General features: G+C 33.4%; 1 pseudogene; it reads left to right on the plus strand.

Moving 5' to 3' along the window:
* Positions 1 to 13948: 13948 nt before the first annotated feature.
* LOC131051413 (UDP-glycosyltransferase 74E1-like) lies at positions 13949 to 15937 on the plus strand (annotated as a pseudogene).
* The last annotated feature ends 4024 nt before the right edge of the window (positions 15938 to 19961 follow it).

Below are 19961 nucleotides of genomic sequence, written 5' to 3' on the forward strand. Positions count from 1 at the left end.
TTTTTTTATAATAGAAAGTTCTCATATGTAAATGAGAGATGACAAAGAAGAGAACCTAGCTTATCGAAGCTTGATGTTGAATCCTCTAGCTATCCTTTTTTATCCTTCCTTACAACTTGAGAAAAATCTTCAAGAACAACTTAGCAATCCTACAACAAAAAATGAGTCTACCAAAGAAGATCCTACTACTAACAACAAGGAAACTTGGAAATTTTTATTCAACACATAATCAACTCCCTTCTTTGAAACTTGCATACAATTTATAAGAAAAAGCTCTTAATTCCACTGTCTAGAGAAATTAATTAAGAGTGGGATTCTTTTCCAATATTGGACTCATGCAAATTGATTAAAAAACCTAGTGGGGGAGTTACATGCAAGGCATTGAAGATTCCTCTAAAAGCTCCTAATTCCTCCTACAACATTTGCCATAATTGGGAGTGGAAAAATAAAAATAAAAATAATTATATTTTCCAAGTGTGTGTGTGTGTGTGTGTTCATTTTTGTTCTGTTGTAATATTTATTCAATCATTTTTTTAATATCTCAACCAAAAATATAATAGGATTGTATCAAATCAAAAAGTGGTAAAGGAGGGTTGTGACACTTACTTTAAATTTTATTTGACTAGTTATTTTTTATATATATAAGTAATATATAAATAGTATGTTATGTTTATGGTGTACCTATTATGGGGTGATGATAGGGGTTAAACCTACATGGTATAATTATTATTGAAAGTTCATTATTCAATCTAACATGATATAGAAGTAAAGAATTTTAGATGATTTAATTTAATCAATGATATTCCATTACCTTTGTTTCACCTAGAATGAATAGTCTTACAAATTATGTGTTTTATACCACTTAATTTAGAAGATTTGAGGTGGAAAAACACTATTTTGTTTAGTTAAAAAGGGTAAAACTAATTAGGTCAAACTTTTATTTAATCAAAATTAAACAATGAATTCAAGTACACAATTCTATTAATGAAGTTACCCTAATAACAAATAAAATAGAATATACAATGAGTCAATTTAGTCAATGAGTCAATTTTATAAACAATGAGCTAGTTTTTTACATATATAATAAGTCAAAAGTATAATACACTAATGATGTCTTGAATCTTCAAGCTATCCCCTCCAAGCTCTCATTCTCAAAATGGAAGGTAATTACATAATCACATTGAAGAATCTCTATATTCCCCAAACATTACTTAGCATAAAGTATCTAATAGACTATCAAAATTTTGAAAGTATAGTACACCCGACTTTATTATTTGTAATAATGTTGATCATGATCGGGCATTGCAATGTCATCAAAACCTGTAGATTACATAAATTAGTTATAAAATGTATTTATAAATGTAAATTTAAAAACTATTAGAAAATAATTTCATAAATGTTTACCATCTTCTATTTCAATTGCATCCACTATCCCAAGTGTTTGGTTAAGATCAATACAAAATGGTAACCTATGTTGTCCACTATTTTGTTGATCATCTAAAGATGCAATGACATTTACATTTAGCAAAAAAAGATAAATAAATTGCTAAGTGTAAGAGTACAACATGTAGTTAATGTAAATAATATTGAAATGTAATTACCTAGAATGGTTTGTTGAAATGTTTGATTGGGGATAGCATTGATACTTGATGATGGTTGAGTTCCACAAATTGTACCTAGTAATTATTTCATCAAGTGTAAAAAAGATGTTAGAAATAAATGCTTAGCAATATTACAATTAATAAATTAACAAATTTAAAAGTTATTAATTACCATCTATAATTTGTATTCCATCTATTGTCGACTGGTTCAGATCAATAGAGAATGCCAAACGACGTCATCGACTACTCTCTTGATTGTCAAGAACTACATTCACATATTTCTTACATATTAGATAAAAGGAAGAATTATTACGATGAAAAAACTAAAATAAATTAGAGTAAATCTACTCACTATGTTGTTCTCTAAGAGTAACCATTTCTTCTTGTATGGCTATGCCTGAACATCTTAAGACCCTTTTTTCCTTTTGTTTTCTACTACCTATAGAAGGGAATTGGAATCCATCATGCTCCACTACTCTTTCATTTAATTTTTTATGAATGTCATTTCGTCTTTGATGGAAAGAATGGCATTTGCATATTTTGCTAAGGCTAAACCATGGTGGTATTCGTCTCATGGGCATGTTATCTGAGCTAGGGATTGATGTAAACTTTGAAGAGGAAGCAAGAGATGCATGAAACTCTTTTTTAAATTTCTCAACACATTCAATAAAAATGAGTTTCTCATTTTGTCCAATTGGCAGATTTTGGAGTACTGAATTCATATAGTCAACAGAACTTTGAAATTTATCATTGAAAGCACTTGATGAATTTTAGTCATCTATGATAAAAAATAACAACGATTCATTAAAATAATATTTACAAAAAAAAAATATTTAAAAAATTGTGACATTGAAATTTACCAGTTATTTTGGTCTTCACTAGTTGCAACCCCAATCACATCTTGATCTTCTGATGGATTACAAACATTTGCAATTGGAATAATAGTTTATTAAGTTTAAGAACCATAAAAATCAATAAACTTTTATACCATAAGTCCTAAATTTACCAAGGATATTATTCTCATGACTAGAACTCCCTCCAACATCATGATCATCATCAATCGATGGAGTAATGTCATCTGTAATTTAATGAAAATATTTTAGTTAGTTTAGAGAATAAATAATAATCATTAAAATACATAAATGTAACAAAATTGGACATATTGCAAAATTTTGTAGAAGCAAGTCCCCACCAACAAATAACAAAGGTCCTAGCTTGAAAGGTAAAGAAAAGGTTGAAGAGGTAAAGCAAGAATTCTCAAAATAATGGATCAGAAAGTTAGATCAAAATGTTGATGGGAATACTCCTCCACTAGTAGAACAGAGTAACACTCCACTGACAGGAGACTCTTCATCTAACTAAAGAAAAATCCTTTGGGGGTTTAGCAACAAATTGAAAAACATGCTATTATACCCTTGGTTGATGGTAAGAAGTTGAATTAATTCTATACCGGCAGATGAGTTAAGTTTTGACTTAAACCGGCAAGCATTAAATGTGGTAGCTGGAGAAAATAACATTATAAAGCAAGTGTTTTGGCTCCTTTTTCATTCACGAAGCATTCAAATCCTCAAGAGTGCGAAAATTCCTGAGCGAAGGCACTTTTAGCGAAAAAGTGAAGAAGTTCATCCAAGCACTCATCCCTAAGGCAGATTGAGGTATTTATAACTATGGCTTCTTCATCCACTCCTAAATTTATTGCAAACCCTACTGTGATTGAGGTTATTAAGCGCCCTAGACCCGTATTCAAATTGGTTCCCGAAATTGTGAAGAAAGATAATAGCATAGGTGCATTCTCTCAAATTCCTAAGGGAGTAGTATATGTTGAAGACCCTAGAATATACATACATTGTCATATAGAGGAATTAGGTGATGATGAGATCAAAAACATGTATAGGACTGTGATTTGTGATGTAGATGGTAATGTCAAGCCGGAACACAAGATAATAGAAACCCTAGGCTTTGTAGATATTCTTAGCATTCCTGATTTTCCCAAATATGTAATAAGAATAGTTCTAAGAAGAGTCCATGGTGAATTCTTTTGGTTGGATTTGATTCATAAATTCACAAAAGAAGCAGTAAAAGCAGTAAGAGGGTTACCTTCCACTGGTAGCAGACCTGATAGAACAAAGAAGGTCTCGAATGACACGGTGATGAAACTAACTGGTGCAACTTTTGAAAAAAGATCTCTAAGGGTAAATGATGTAAAGGACATCAATGTCATATTTATCAGTATGATCTTAGGTTACAAAGCCACACATGCAAATAGGTTGAACTCAGTTTCTAGCCTATGTTTCAAAAGTGCATATGACATGGTTAATGATAATGCTAGAATAGATGTGTGTGAATGGCTCAAAGATGAATTGATAGACAATCTAAAGAAGATCAAAGGAGATAAGAAAGGAACCTTTAGATTTGGAAATTTTCTTGTGTGTTTAATGTTTTATACTAAACAAGTACCCGGTATTGGTAGAAGAGATTTTGGCTTTGATATACCGATAGGAAAGCAACTATTGGATCTATTGAACAATATGGCAGAAGACATAGAGAAAAACACAAATGAGCATTTTCAAGCATTGAAGGCTCTAATGAAGACTAGAATAAGACTGTCACAAGCTATTGTAGATAAATATCAAAAGGAAATTTTCTTTGTAATTAAAAAGGGTGAAATCTAGATGGAGGTAGTTGTCCCTAGGACAATCTGGGTAACTGAAATGGGCTATGAAACAGATGATAATATCATAGAAACTTATGCAAAAGCCCTCCTTGAAGCACCAAAGGAACCCACTGAGAAAGTCTTTGGAAATGTGGAAACAATTGAGAGTGGAATTCAGTCAAGAAAAAGGGTTAAGAAGGTTGAAGAAATAGTAAGGAAAGGAACCCGACAGGCAAAGGCAATTAAGGAAGATGTCTTGAAACAAACTAGTATAAAAGAAAGTGAGTTGGAAAGACTTCAACCGGAAGCTCATCTTTCATCGGTTGGAACCTCCTCTGAAAGTGATATACCGGCGGTATTCAAAAGGGTAGAAAGGAAAAGAAAACCCTCACCGGTACCCTCACCCACTCCTAAGAAAACAAGGCAAAAGCAACAGGCAGTGAGGCCTCCAGCGAAAAAGTTGACTCCTAAGAAAAAGAAGGTAAAAAAAGATATTGCCCCACTAGATAAACTCTTAAGTGAAATAACTGAAGATGGAAAGTTGAAAAACATTAGCAAAATGCACAATACACTATCTGTTGATGACAAAGAAAGCATAGAGAACAGTGTAATTTTACACTTGGACATTTACAAGAAATTTTTTATAGAAATTGTTGATGAAATACCCAATGATCTGTATAGAAGACTAGAAGCTAGAAGGGCAGCTATTGTTGAACTAGATAAGAAAATAAAAATTGAAAAACTACTTGCATTCCATCCAATAAAATCACTTGATGAGATAGAAAAACTAATCAGTGAAGGCAATCAGATAGTATTTTCAACTGCTCACCGGCATGCAGCACTGATGGAAGGTAGAGTGAATGAAGTCTCTAAGGAAATAGCATATGCATGGGACATATTCTTTGTAGAAAAAGAGAAACAGGAAGAGTTACTAAGACCCAAGACTATCAGAGTATACCAAAAGGACAGGGATAAGGGAAAAGTTAAGGTAGGTGGACTTCCAAGCCTTAAAATAACTAATAATGTGCTCCCACCTCCTTCAGATACTCCACCGGCACATACTATAGACAGTCAACCAACCACTGAGAGTATGGAGACTCCTCTAGAGGATACAAATCCTAAGTCCGAAATTTTGTACACTATAAATATAGACACATAGGAAGTAAATGTTGTGGTTGACAGAGAAACCACTGAGGATAAAAGGAAAGATGTGGCTACTGAACCACCAGATGCAGATGTTGAGGTTGAGGTTAATAACACTGTAAACATGAGCATGGAAAAACCTACTCTAATAGAGCAACCGGTAGAAGATAAAACTGAAAAACAATCAAGAGAACCAGAAATGGACAATGCAGAGGTACAAACTGAAAAACCTTCTGAAACACAGATGGAGAAATCGGAACAAAAACAGGTTGAGACACAAGTTCAGACAGAGACAATGCCACCGGCTAAAACTGAAAAACCCCAAACCTTTGCTAATAGAAATGCAAACACAAACTGACCTACCAGAGGTCGAATCAAGCAAGGTGATTACTACAACTGGCAGTATAGATTTTGTGAAAACAGTTGGGCAGACATCTGGTACTTCAATATCAGAATTTTGGCCTACAAATGTAACAGAGGTCTTATTGGATTCAATAAAGAAGATCACATAGTGCAATGCACAAGCCTATAAAGCTATAGATGATACAATCCCTATTTTTAAATTGGTAGCACCTAAATGCATAGTGGATAATAAAGATTCTTTAGGTCAACTAGACACATTGTCTAAATTCAACACCAGCAACATTTTGACAGTTGATCAAATAAATGAGGACACATTTAAGGAGAGAATGATTAAGGAAAAAGAGAAATTCTTTGCGGAAATTTTGAAGAAGAACAAGGAGAAAATGGACTCCTTATTATTGGAACTTGGAAAAACAATTTTGGACTTTAAGAAAATGTAAAGGGATACTTGCAAAACAAACATCTTGACATAGGATATAGATTCGGATATCAGCAAAACTCAAACTGAAATAAACAATACTGCTAACAATCTGATAGGTACATCCAATTCATTTTTGGAGATAGAAAAGAAAATTACAGATCTAGAAGAGAAAATTGAGAAGTTAGAGAAGGACAAAGAGAAAGTAAAGGATAAGGCAAAGAGCTTAAAATGTAAACTTGGTCCAAAACTAGACTACCTCATTTCTTTGAGAAAATAAATTTTTGAGGCTCTGGTTCCCAGACTTAAGACACCAGAAGAGAAAATGCACATACTCACCAGTACAGTTCAGAGAACACAAGAGGCATTACAGGAAAGCACAAGATTCAGCGACAGCTTAAATCTGGTTTTGGCATATATATTTCAGATTGTAACCCACCAGTTACAAAAATCTAGGTAGGAACCACACTCCACTAATAGTGAATGACAACCTTTGCCATTGATGTCAAAGGGGGAGTAGTGAGATGAGAAAAATAATCAAAACAAGACATCATCAACTCAGGGAGAGCATACATTTTGGGCACACAACTTTGTTATGACAAATTTTGGTAGATTCTTTTTGGACATCTTTTTGGACACTTTTTTATTTTTCTCATGAGTGTTGCCATCAATGCCAAAGGGGGAGATTGTTAGCAAATGCACACTCCAATGAGAAATTGTAGGTGAATGAAGGTATTGCCATTGATGACAACCTTACAATCATGTGATATAGGCGGGTAGACTCAAGCACCAGCACCGGCACCGGCAGACTCTACATAGGCATACAGAACACCAACACCGAAAAGGAAGAATATCAACACCTTGGCCGACAACAATTTTGTATAAACATATTTTGTAGTTAATTGTAAAATATTTTGTAAGCTGACATGACAGATTGTAATATGACTCATATATGTATGAGATCATTGTAGATCATTTAGGATATGATATGAGGATATGATGTGAAATATGACTAGAAGGTAGCAGACCTAATATGTGAATTATTGGATAAGGGTTTATGTATATTGTAGAGCTTAAACCGGTACTGAATCAAGCATAGCAGATGCTGATCTTAAGAAGTACAAGACATTGGATTAGTATAATCCATTTTTGTAAGTCACTGTGACTTCCTTTGTAACTGAGTAGTGAGCTCTAGGCACTTGGCCTTCCTGCATGTGCAGGCCCCTATTGTAAGTAGTAATATTCTCTTATTGGCCAATAAGTGAATATTGTGGGTCACAAATCCCACCGAGGTTTTTCCCACACTAGATTTCCTCGTTAAAATATTGTGTTATGGTGTGCTTTTCATGTTGTTGTTGTTATTCTTATTTGCTGCATTATTTCTAGTTTACCGGTACACAATTTTAATATGCTTTTCATGCTATAAGTTAAGAAAATTATTATACCGGTTAGATACTGATTCACCCTCCCCCCCCCCCCCCACCTCTCAGTATCTTTGGGAATCCTAACATCATCATGACACCAAGTTTTTTGAAAATACTCAATAAATTTCTTCTCGTCTTTGAATTCCTCAATGAAATTTCTTATCAGGTTAGTAGTGATGTCTTCATTGTCACTCATCGCATGCATTATCTCACCTAGTCTATGGAACATATTGGTTCCAACATCCTTATTACTAACATACTTGGATTGTAATTCATAATATCAAGATATGATGTTCAAAAGTGTAATTTTTCATAAATTCTAATCAAACACTGACTTACATATACACATTCTTTAGTCATACCCTATGAACATGCCATAGACATAAAAGTACTTGGCAACAAAAGGATAATCTACATGTTACATTATAAAAGTTCATTAATAGTATAAACTAAATATTAAGTAAATACAATTTATCATAAATATAAATGGAGGGTAATAAAACCTAATTGCTTCAATCTCAACACTCACATCATCTGTCATGAATGCGTTGACATGCCAATCTTCTTTACATTGTTTTCCTCTTTTATAAACTTCTTCTAACCATTCATTTATATCCTCAACTTTATTTCTTGAGGATATAGCCCATGCAATAGGTACGCCAACCTCTTGTTCATCAAATTCAAGCAAGCTATATAATTGGTACTGCATATTAATAAAATAAAGAAATTAATTTTTTAGATAAAATATATGAATAACCAAATAAAAATCTATAAATACATTTAATATTACGCTACTTACACCATATTTATTTGTTGAGAATGTAGAATCCATTGCAATTACTGAGTTGTGTGAATGCTTCACCATCATTTCTCGCATCCATGGTGTTTGAATGCCTATTATAAATGGACCATTTTCTACGTTGTTTGGTATTTTATAGTAAAATAAATTATCTTTCTCCTCTGCATACCACAAGCTTACACTTTTTGCATCATCTTCATTTTTTTGTGATCGAAGGGAGCATACTCTTTTCCATGCATTCAATACATCTTTCCTCAGCAAACATGTGTCCCTCTTATTCAACAACTCTATCAAACCATGATCTAAGTAGTGTTGTTCGCATATTGTGTCAATCCCCACGCCCATCAATAATAAGGATTCAATATATGATTTACATGAACATTTGATAGTCTTGGCGCAACAGTGCTCCTTGGATCACTAGAAGGGTCATTCTTTCAATGACAAAATTCACCATTGGCATCCTGGTGGGTAAAGTTATTATATGTAAGTATTGCAACATTGGGTCTGCCATAGATAACCCTAACAATGAAGTGGGTTTGGCAACCCCTTTTTTGAGTAAACTTTCATACCCTTTGCACTTTTTTAGATGTATTTCTTTTATCATCAAGCCCAAAAGCACAATGATACCTATTTATACATGTACAAAAATATATTTATTAATATATATTGTAAATGATAAGTATAAGATGTGACATGCTTGATTATTATATTAAATATAGGCAAACCTTGAATACATCTTGGTAGCATGATCAGTAGGATCTGTCATGTTGTTCTCTTTATGATCCTTGCGTATAAATTGTGTCTCTACACTATCCAATAAACCTTCTCCTTTGACAAAGTGAGAGAGTCTCTCAAGAGGAATAGCGGCACATAAATCTAGATCTTGGACATCCTCATTTCCAATAGGTGTCCATTCAAGTTCATCACTTGAAAAATGATTTCCTCCATTGGGAATGTCTTGCACGTCTAGTTGGATGAGTGATTTCTATTTCCACTTCCTCCCCATTCTGAATAATATTAGATGGTTAGTGACCCTCTATCTTAAAAAATGTAAGAACAATAAAACATTATTATCACATGGTTAAAAGGATTGCTCAATATGTTATTGATAGTGGATCATATAATAATGGATCATATTTTATTGCTAGTTGATCAATATTTTATGAGCTAGTGTGAGCTTCTTCTTTTTAATTGGACGTGCAAGGGTTTTCTTAGGATTCTTATACAACTTGGGCTTGTAATACATAAGATGGGCGGATTTTCTATGTGGTTTCAAATTGTTTGGGAATTTGGACTTGTTGACAAAAAGGTGGACTTAAGTGTGACTTGGTCTTGACTAAGATTGAACCAAAATTTGACTACGACATGACTAGGATGACAACCAGGACATGACTTGGGTATGACTATAACGGTGACTAGGATGACAACCAGGACATGACTTGGGTATGACTATAACAGTGACTAGGATAACAAGGATTTTGACTTGGATGATGACTAGGATATGACTAAAGTGTGACAAGGACAATGATTAGTTGTTGACTACGACAAAACTAGGGTATGACCATGACTAGGATGATGACTAGGACTTTGAATTTGACTTGGAAAAATTATTTGTTTTGGACAAATGTTTTGAAAAGTGCTTGAGGATGATGATGTGTTAGATCTACTCTTGGAAAATAAGTGTCAAGCAAAGAAAACATAATGGTCAAATGAACTTGGACTCAAAGACACTCATGCTCATATACAACATTCCTAGGGCTAGCAAGGACAATAGTCAATTTATCCCACTTGGTTTCCCAGCTACACCTACCCAGAGTGGACACTTAGATGCTTGACCCCAATGGCTCCCCTCCACGGCACTCAGTTCTCTAGGGTAGCCAAGTATCAGTTCCCATGAAAACTCCCCATGGCAAACTTTGTGTCTCTACTAAGGGCCATAAAAATGTGGGCGCCTTCAGAGGTCTGACATCCTACACCAATAACTAGAAGGTTTTTGGTCTCTAAGCACAAGGATTCTAGTAAGGATTTCCGTTAGAAGACTACTCTTTGAGGTTGCACAAGAGCGATTGAGGCATATAGCCCAACGAAGTACCAAGCACCTTAGTAGTTACGCAAGCATGATTTAGACCTCAAGGGCCCTACAAGATGCTCAATATGAGAGTAAACTCTCAAATAGCTCCAACCTCTGAAATTTTCATCTCAAGAGGCCTATTTATTATAGTGAGTTGGAATGCCTAGGTCCGGCTGTACTCACTTGGGTCATTCCCCTCTCACTAATTCATGTGCGAGTGTGCCAAGCAAATCGGGAGGGCAGGCTCGCTAAGGGTATGCAAACAACAAACTAGAAAAGTTTTGAGGGTCTAGATTTCTGATTGTTCAAATAGACAAGAGCATACTCTCCTACCTCTACACTTTTCTCAAACACATCAAACAGGTTGTTCTTTTACCCCTAATTAGATCTAAGTGTCTAAGAAAATGATTAAAAGAAATTGTGCATTCATTAGTTTAAATGTGTTGAAAGATCACACATTAAATAAAAAAATTTAAAATTAAATAAAATTGAACATAAAAAATGATCAAATGATCCTTAAAAATGACATAGATTGGACGATTCATAAAATTTATAAATATGGTGATAAATTTGAATTTTACTCTAAATACATACTTATTGAGTTATCACTGTCTTCTAGTATAATCTATAAAGATTATTAATATAGCTTAACTTGCATTGATACTAGGTTAGAAATTAAGAATTTGGTTAATAATCATCACACATAAAATATAAAATAAATGAAATGAGAATTACAAGATGTACACATTTAAGCATTGCACAATAGATACATGGGAGAATATTTCTAGATTAAAAATCCTATAAAGTATCATTATATTCTAAAACACATACACTTGTATCTACAAATCAATAGTCCAAACTTAGGGAAACTCACTTCTTCTCAATTTCTTAAAGTTGATAATATATCTTGTGCATGGTGATAAAATTCATATAATCTTTAAAATTGAATTACTTCCAAATGAGATAGAAGCTCCTAGAATATAGAAGGGGTGACAAAATAATTGAAAGTATATTTGTCACACCTATTTAAAATCAACAATTGTAAATAATTAGTATTATAGTAGTTTATTATATTATTGATTCATTAAATAGCATATGTTTTATAAATATATAGTAATAACAATAATAATAAGATTATACCGATCAAAAAATAATAATAAGATTTTGTTACTTATTATTCATTATATTCAAATAAAATTTTATATGGATCCCTAATAGCATTATGTTTTATTAGGGATCTTTTCAAAAATCTACTTTTACCCTCAATAAAAGAAATAAAGGTAACTTTTTTTAGATAAATTAATGAGGATTCGACAACAGTGCACACCCTTGAAATTTAAATTTTATTCATATTATTATTTTTTATCATTAAACTATTTAATACATAATATAGTTAAAAAAATAAATACAAAATTTAGTTCCACAATTTTCTACCTAAAACACTAATTTTCAAGGTGATTTACCATTTGATCTTAAATTATGGTGAAATTTAGCTTTTCATGATTGCTATAATCTGAGCCGTCTCCATAGCAGCTTTAAAGTCATTCAATTTAAAGTTGGCGCTGAAATCATAGCACATCGGCATGACATTTTTAGTTGACAGCTCACAAAAGATGTGACAATTCATGAGACAGACAAATCTGGGGAAGAACCGACCTAAGATCCACGGAAAAGAGAAAAACAGCGTCAGACAGGATGAGAACCGATTAATTGCAAAAGTTGCACAAATTTCAAGTGGCAATGTAACAGATAATTTCAGAAGTGCATTAAGCATGAGAAAATGAGAAATTGCAGAGAGCCATACGCTTCATCTACTCTACTACATTCTTCACTGTAATGCAGTACATATAAATGAATAAGACAGCCAGGAGAGGGTGTCATATTAAAGCTGGCAGGTCTCGGAGGTGTCCTTGTCGAGAAACACTATCTGGAATTATCTTTAGTCACCATCATTAGAGTTTCATTGTCTTATCTAAATATATACTCTCCTACATCTGACTTCAATTTTATTCTCTCCTACATCTGACTTCAATTTTATTTTCTTTACGTAACATCAATCCATCGTACCCACAGTGCTCATGTTTCATTGTATTATCTAAATATATACTCTCCTACATCTGACTTTGAATTTTATTTTCTTTATGTTACAATCCATTCATAAATGAAAGGAAAAAGCTGATACGATCAATCTAATCTTTTTTATTTTGGTCTTGATTTCTACAATAAATTTGGTTCAGAGTGAAAAAGATTTAAGAGGATGGAAAGCCTTATACTCATTGCAAAATAGATGTAGAAGAGTTGAGCTATGGGACTGAAAACTAAAAAGACTCTTTTTGGCTTTCTTGTGGTTCCAATGGTTTTATATGGTGGTGGGGTATGGGGCAGCAACACTTTAGAAAGTAAATGGAGGCAGATAGAGAGATTATAAAAACACTTAATCACAAATAGCCTCAAGATTAAATCATCTGTTCTATACAAGATTTTTCTAACATAAGCAGGGGCTTTTCCTATTGAGGCAACAACTATGGTCAAGTTACTAAGTTATCTAAAAAGAGTAGAAAACATGGAGACACATCATTGACCAAAAATAGCAGTGGAAGAGAGGCTAGAAAAAAGAAAGAAAACATGGATGAAGTAAAAAATTAAATGGTTGAATAAATGGAGTATTAGCATAAGTGAATCCTAAATAACAAAAAAGAAATAAAAAAGTACATGCATGGAAAGTTTAGAGAAAACATATGGACAAGACAACTTGGGAGAAAACAGGAATACTATATCAGACATTTCAATCCCACACATGACCATACACAAAAAAAATTACATAGGAATGGATATAAAATGGAAAGCAAAAAATGTTAATTGCTCAAATCAGAACTAGTTCATATCAACTTAGGTGTGAAACCAGAAGATGGATGATGCCTAAAGAAGAGTGGGCAGATAGAAAATGTAGATATTGCACCCAAGGTGTTGTGGAGACAGAATGTCACTATATCATGGAATGCCTAGCTTGCAATGGTATCCGGATCCACTACATTGACATGTTAACTGTAAACACCTTGAGCAGTTTATTTGAAGAACAAAAGATAAGAAGGGTCGCAAATTTTCTTGATCAAGTTACACAGTTTAAGATCCAAAATACAAAAAGAAAAGGAAAAATAGATTTAACAGATTGTTCTATGATCTTTACGTACTCTTCTTTGCTGACTACCCTTAGGTCCCACAGATTGTTTGGTCCATTCATTCATTCATTGCTCAGAAGAAAACGCTGAATACCAGTACATAAATAGAAAGAAAAAGCTGATACAGGTACATATCAAGTTGACAACGTGTTTTTCATTTTGAATTAAGTAATAAATAACGTGCCATCTTTGAGGTCGTGAATGTTTTACATTCTCCTATTTAATTCTAGTTTGAAGGCTACCGTTTATTGTGTAGTATTTTAAAAAGGGCCATTGAATGTTGAGTTGCTTTCAAAGATGGGGTCATTGGGTGAGCAAAAATGGATTCAGCGGCCCCATGTAGTGGTGTTTCCCTGCCCAGGCCAGGGTCATATGAATCCATTAATGGAGTTTGCCAAAGGCTTGCCTACAGAAACTTCCAAGTGACCTTCATCTCCACAGAGAGAGTTAGAGAGCGAATAATACAAGCTCAGGAGGGGGCTGGTCTTCATGTGACTACTACTTTGCAGAATATCAGACTTGAAACAATCTCAGATGGGCTTTTTCCTGATTGTGAGGAGACGAATGATGTAGACATGAGGATTGACTTGTTGAAAAAGGTGGGAGGTCTTATATTCGAACGAGTGATAGAGAGTCTCAATTCTCAAGGTGATACAATCTCTTGTATAGTCTACGATTCTCTGCTCAACTGGGTGCCTGATATCGCTAACAAGTTTAATGTTCCTTCAGCGTTTTTCTGGACGCAGTCATGTGCAGTTTTTTCTATCTATCATCATTTCTACACAGGAATGGGTAAGTTTATCTTTATCTAAATATTATCAGATTATTTGCATATTGTTATTAATTCAATTGTGTATTTGAGTCATTAATAATGGTTAAAAAGAATCTTTTCATGAAAATAAATAATACGCTTAAAAGTGAAGCATTAAACCTTTTCCATAGATCACCCATCCAAATATTACTCCAACTTCATAATTTATATTTCTGTAAAAAAATATCTCCCATTTTAGATTTTGTTGATTATTTTACTGTTTTTGTTTTGTTAGGATATAGTAATGTCCATATATAGATGTAAGCTCGTTGCTGTTTACACTAGCATCAACTTTTTTCCATAATTTATCAACACTTATATGCTTAAGTAATTGAGAGCTGAAAATGATTCTGTTTAATAATAAATTCTTTCAAAAGAATTTGTAAAGGGGTCGGTAAGCTCGAAAAATGGAATGCTGTAATCAGATATGGGTCATACTAAAATTGGAAAATTTGCTCCTGCTATTTATTAGTTATGTTTCTCTGTTTTCTTAATTTTTTATATTGATTTTCACTCTATTATAATTTTGGTGTTTAGTGAAAGCAAAAGATGAAGCAGAGAATGTGAGAGATGTGATAGAAATACCAGGGCTTCCACAGCTATGCCAATCAGACTTGCCATCCTTTCTACAGCCTTCAAATCCCGATGAGCAAGTGTTGCGACTGGTGATGAACCAATTTAGTACCATTTCCCAGGCCACATGGATCCTGGGCAACTCCTTCAATGAACTAGAAATAACAGAGATTCAATCCATGAGTTCACTAATTCCAATCCGAACTGTAGGCCCTCTTGTTCCCTCGGCTTTCCTAGATGGAAACAATCCACAAGACCAAGACGTTGGCATACATCTTTGGAAAGCAGAAAATTGTATAGACTGGCTTAACACAAAGGAAGCCTCAACTGTTGTATACGTTTCCTTTGGTAGTGTAGCTGTCCTTTCCAAAGAGCAGATCATAGAAATAGCCCTTGGGTTGAAGGCTAGTAGGCATTCCTTTTTGTGGGTGATTCGTCCTGATCAGAACAATGTAGATGATTTTTTAAAGGGTTTCCTTGAGGATACTATTGATCAAGGGCTAGTTGTGTCATGGTGTCCACAGATGGCAGTTCTTAATCATCCTTCTGTGGGTATGTTTGTTACACACTGTGGATGGAATTCTACATTAGAGAGCCTCAGCTCAGGATTACCTATCATAACTATTTCTCAATGGAGCGATCAAACAACTAATTCTAAGTATATTGAAGAGGTGTGGAAGACCGGCATAAGATTGAATAAAACAGCACATGGGTTGGTTGGGAGAGATGAGCTGGAGAAATCTATTAAGACAGTTATGGAAAGTGAAGATGGTGTGGAATTGAGGAAGAATGCTTTGAAATGGAAGACATTAGCAAAGGAAGCAATGATGAAAGGTGGGTCTTCTGATAAGAATATTGAGTGGTTTATTCGTGAGGTCATTGCTAGAACAGCAGCGGCTTGACAGAGTTATGGACTTAACTTCCTTTTAATGGAGAATTCGAAAGTACGTCATCTCTGATCATTTACAATGAATGAGACAGAGCAAATAGAGTGGAGGTTTCCTTGGTTTCAGTAACTGACCTAAGTTTTTTCAAGGTGAAAATAAATGAAATTTCCATTTTTGTGGGGGCGATTGTAATTTCCATTTTTGTTGGTTATTTTGGTATTTGATTATTTTGGATTGAAAGTTGAAAGGTGCACCAGAATTTAATCGTTTGCGGTATGAATATTTTAGGCATTACTGATTCAGATTATTTCAGTTTTAAAGTTTAAAAATATTTTGAACTGTTTTTCTAATTATTAAAGTGAGGAAAAATTTTGAGTTATTTTTATAATATTTATATATTTGCTGATAATAAGCTATTTTTTAACAAAATGTAATAATACATGTAATATTTTGTAATAGTACATGTAATAGTTTGGAATAGTGTTGTATGATATTTTAATGAGGCATTATTATTTGTTAGATTATTTCAACTTTTTTTTTAATTATTTGATAAAATTTAGAAATATCTTTAGTTGTTTTTATAATATTTATATATGTTATAAATATTTTAGAAATATTTTTTTATTATATTGATTTGATTAATCTGTGTATAAATTTGTAATTTAAATATAGAATATAAAATAGTTATAATTGATGTTATGAAGATGTAATATTTGTTCTTTTATTTTTAAAAATTTTAATCTTAACTCATATATATGGTAAAGTGATTTTTAATTTGTTTTTTATTAGGGGAAAAATAGGTTTTGAGGGGACCCGAAACCCCATACAATAGGTTTTGGAGGGACCTGAAACCCAATAGATTTTACCAGGATCTAGAACCCAACAAAGCAGGATGCTAAAAGAAATAAATAATAAAAAACCACATCGAAAATCCAGCAAAGATGAGTAAAACCAACAACAACCAACATAGTCACGCCACACCCAACAAAGCTATAGCTCCAAACTATAGCATGGAATAGCAATAATTGAGGGTATAACAAGCACCCTCAACCAACTATCAGGGTTTTGAAAGGTACCCCTAACCTTCAATAACAACACCAGATTACAGAGATATCATACAATTTGAATCTCGCCAGTAGGGATTTTGAAAGGCTCCCTCAACCTTCAAACTGGGTTTTAAAATGGAACCCAAAATCAGCAACCAGGGGTTTTGTCAGGTACCCTCAACCTTAAAAGATGAGCTCAGAACTCCAAACACATAATTTTCCCCAAACCAAAGACAACAGAAAGATAGACTAGGCCCTTTAAAACTATTAGCAACTGGCCTGCCTAGAGGATAAACCAGGAACCCACAACTAGAAAAAGGGGGAACAAAGACCCCAAAAACCAGAAGGAAGGAGGCCAAACCAAGAAACAACAAAAAGGAATCAGTCCAGGAGACAAGCTGGGAATCTAGAAAAAAGAACTTCTAGACCCACCCAAGGAGACTCCCATGAGAGAAGAAACAGGTATCCATAGCCAGCAGCAAGAGGAGCACCAAAAGTCGAAAATCCCCAACATTCCATCTCTCCACCTCAATAGGAAAGAGATCCACCTCTACATGACGAAGAATAAAGCAGAAAGACAACAACCAACACTCTCGAGCAAAAAGCAGAAATCAACCCTTTCCCCTCCACCAAATGTCCACCTCCATAGGAAATATGGTCACCTCTAACAGACAAGGAGGGGAAAAGAAGAAGAGCCAAGAAACCCCTCTCAAAGGTTCACACCAAAGACAACTCTCCACCTCCATAGGAGAGTAGCCTAACAAAGAAGAACCAAAAAAAGAAGCCCCTTTGAAGAACCAGATCGCTAAAGGCCAGAACAACAACAAATCTTCAGCACAAAGGAAAGAAGAGAACACATAGAGCCTCTCCACAAGAGATCCACCAGCGTCCCAGATCTGCCTAGACACCATCCCAGACACACGAGGAGAACACCACCCACCAAAGAAAGAGCAGAAAAAAGGCCATTGATAGGAACCACCGCACACCCCTGAAGACCAAAAACAGAGGCCACAAAAAACCCATGCCAAAACGCCTCCATCGCTGCCGCAGCCTCCACTCCTTCCTCTGTACCAAACTCCTCCACCCACCAATCCAGCAAAGAAGATCCACAAAGAGCCCCATCAAACGGCATGGAAAGTGAAAGAAGGAGAGGGAGGAAATCATCCTCATCCGCAGCACCATCTTCCGCATCTTCTGCAACTCCTTCGCAGGAAACCCCTCATGCTCCCGCTCTCCAACTCTCCCGCTCTCCAATTTGTTAATGTATATCTTGTAAGAAGTTATTAAAATTTTAAACATAACAATAATACAATATTTATATTATAAATTATATATATTAATGACACATAATTTTACATTTCTAAATAATCAAGGAAATACAATAATAATAATTATAATACAAAAACACTAGTGTGTTATTGGAGAATGTATATATTGGAAATGAGGTATTGTTAACCTTTTAATAAATAAAATAATAATACAAAGATATGTAGCACTTAGTTATTTGTTTAAAAGTTTTATAATTAAAAGAAATGTAATTAATGTTGAGATGATTCAAAGAATTCAAATGGACAATATTAACATGAACATGAACATTAATACTAATTATCTCAACATTTAATTTGGCTAACTAAAAATATTTAATTGTTATTTCTATTTCATTGTTAGATTGATCATGGGGATTTTCCTTGAAGAAGTTAACATAATGTATATTTATTTTTAGTGGTAATAGATATACAAAAATTATGTGTGCACAAAATATTTTTCTTATTAATTTAAATGAATTTACTTTACTTACAATGAAAAGTTAGGCTTTGGGTATTCCATAATAGTTTTTAGAATGTAAAATATCATTGATAATATAATACATGGTAGACACATAATAAAATTAAGAATTATGAGTTGTTGATGGGAGTGAAATATAATATTGGATTTTTTTGCAAAACATGATCACAAATAATTAGATTGACAAGAACAAAAGTACTCCAAAAATTAGTGTGAAAAGTGAAACACACACTTTTCATTCTATGTATATGTGTATGTGTATGTGTATGTGTATGTGTATAATTAATTTTATTTTTTAACATATCTTTTTATTAATATTAAATTTTTATTTTTTTTACTTTTTAATAAAATTTGATTAATCATTTCCTTTTGGAGAAATCATACAATTGAGTGTATTTTTAAAATATTACAGTATGACTTTTTATAAAGCTTTCTCAATAAATTCTAAAACTACCATAACCTAATAAATCTCAGCTAAATTTTGAACATTAATATGTCATTAAGAATATTTATTTATAAAATGCAAAATTTAAATTATTTATCATTTTTACATGCATATTCTAATAATTTTATATACATTAACCCAAAACTAGTATATATTCAATTCTTAGGTTTACATTTTATAATAAAGTAACTTTAGTGACTTATAATTAAATTAAATTAATATTTAGATGTTAGTTAGTAGTTAGTTGGAAGTTATTTAGATATGATGTTTTTTAAAATTATTAAGAAGATTTTAGAAAAAATCATATTGTAATACTAGAAAAATCATTCAATCCAAAACAAAATGATTAATCAATTTTTTTTTTATATTATAAATCGAGAGACCAAAAAAGATGTTTATACAGATGAGTTCAGGGCAGGCAAGGCCTCAACAGTGAAACCAAAAATAACTAGACGAGTGTCATATACAATATACTAAAAGAAAGCTCCAAAATATAGTTGTGTTTGCTGCAATAAGGAACTAGAGGAGGATTTCATCCTGGTCTTCTAGCCATGTGGTCCACCCCTGTGGTCCTTCCATCCAAACCACCTTCTTCCTTTCCATGATTTGTATGCACATGTCAACCCTGTTGAAGGGTGGAGCTCTAGTATCTTGGAGTTCTTTAATCAATTTCTTAACAGCACTCTTGAAGGTAGTTTGATTTTCTACGATCCTTGCCCATTCATAACCATCTTGTATCTCATATATAAACATGGCGTCTCAG

Source organism: Cryptomeria japonica, chromosome 5, assembly GCF_030272615.1.
Source record: "Cryptomeria japonica chromosome 5, Sugi_1.0, whole genome shotgun sequence".
Lineage (NCBI taxonomy): Eukaryota > Viridiplantae > Streptophyta > Pinopsida > Cupressales > Cupressaceae > Cryptomeria > Cryptomeria japonica.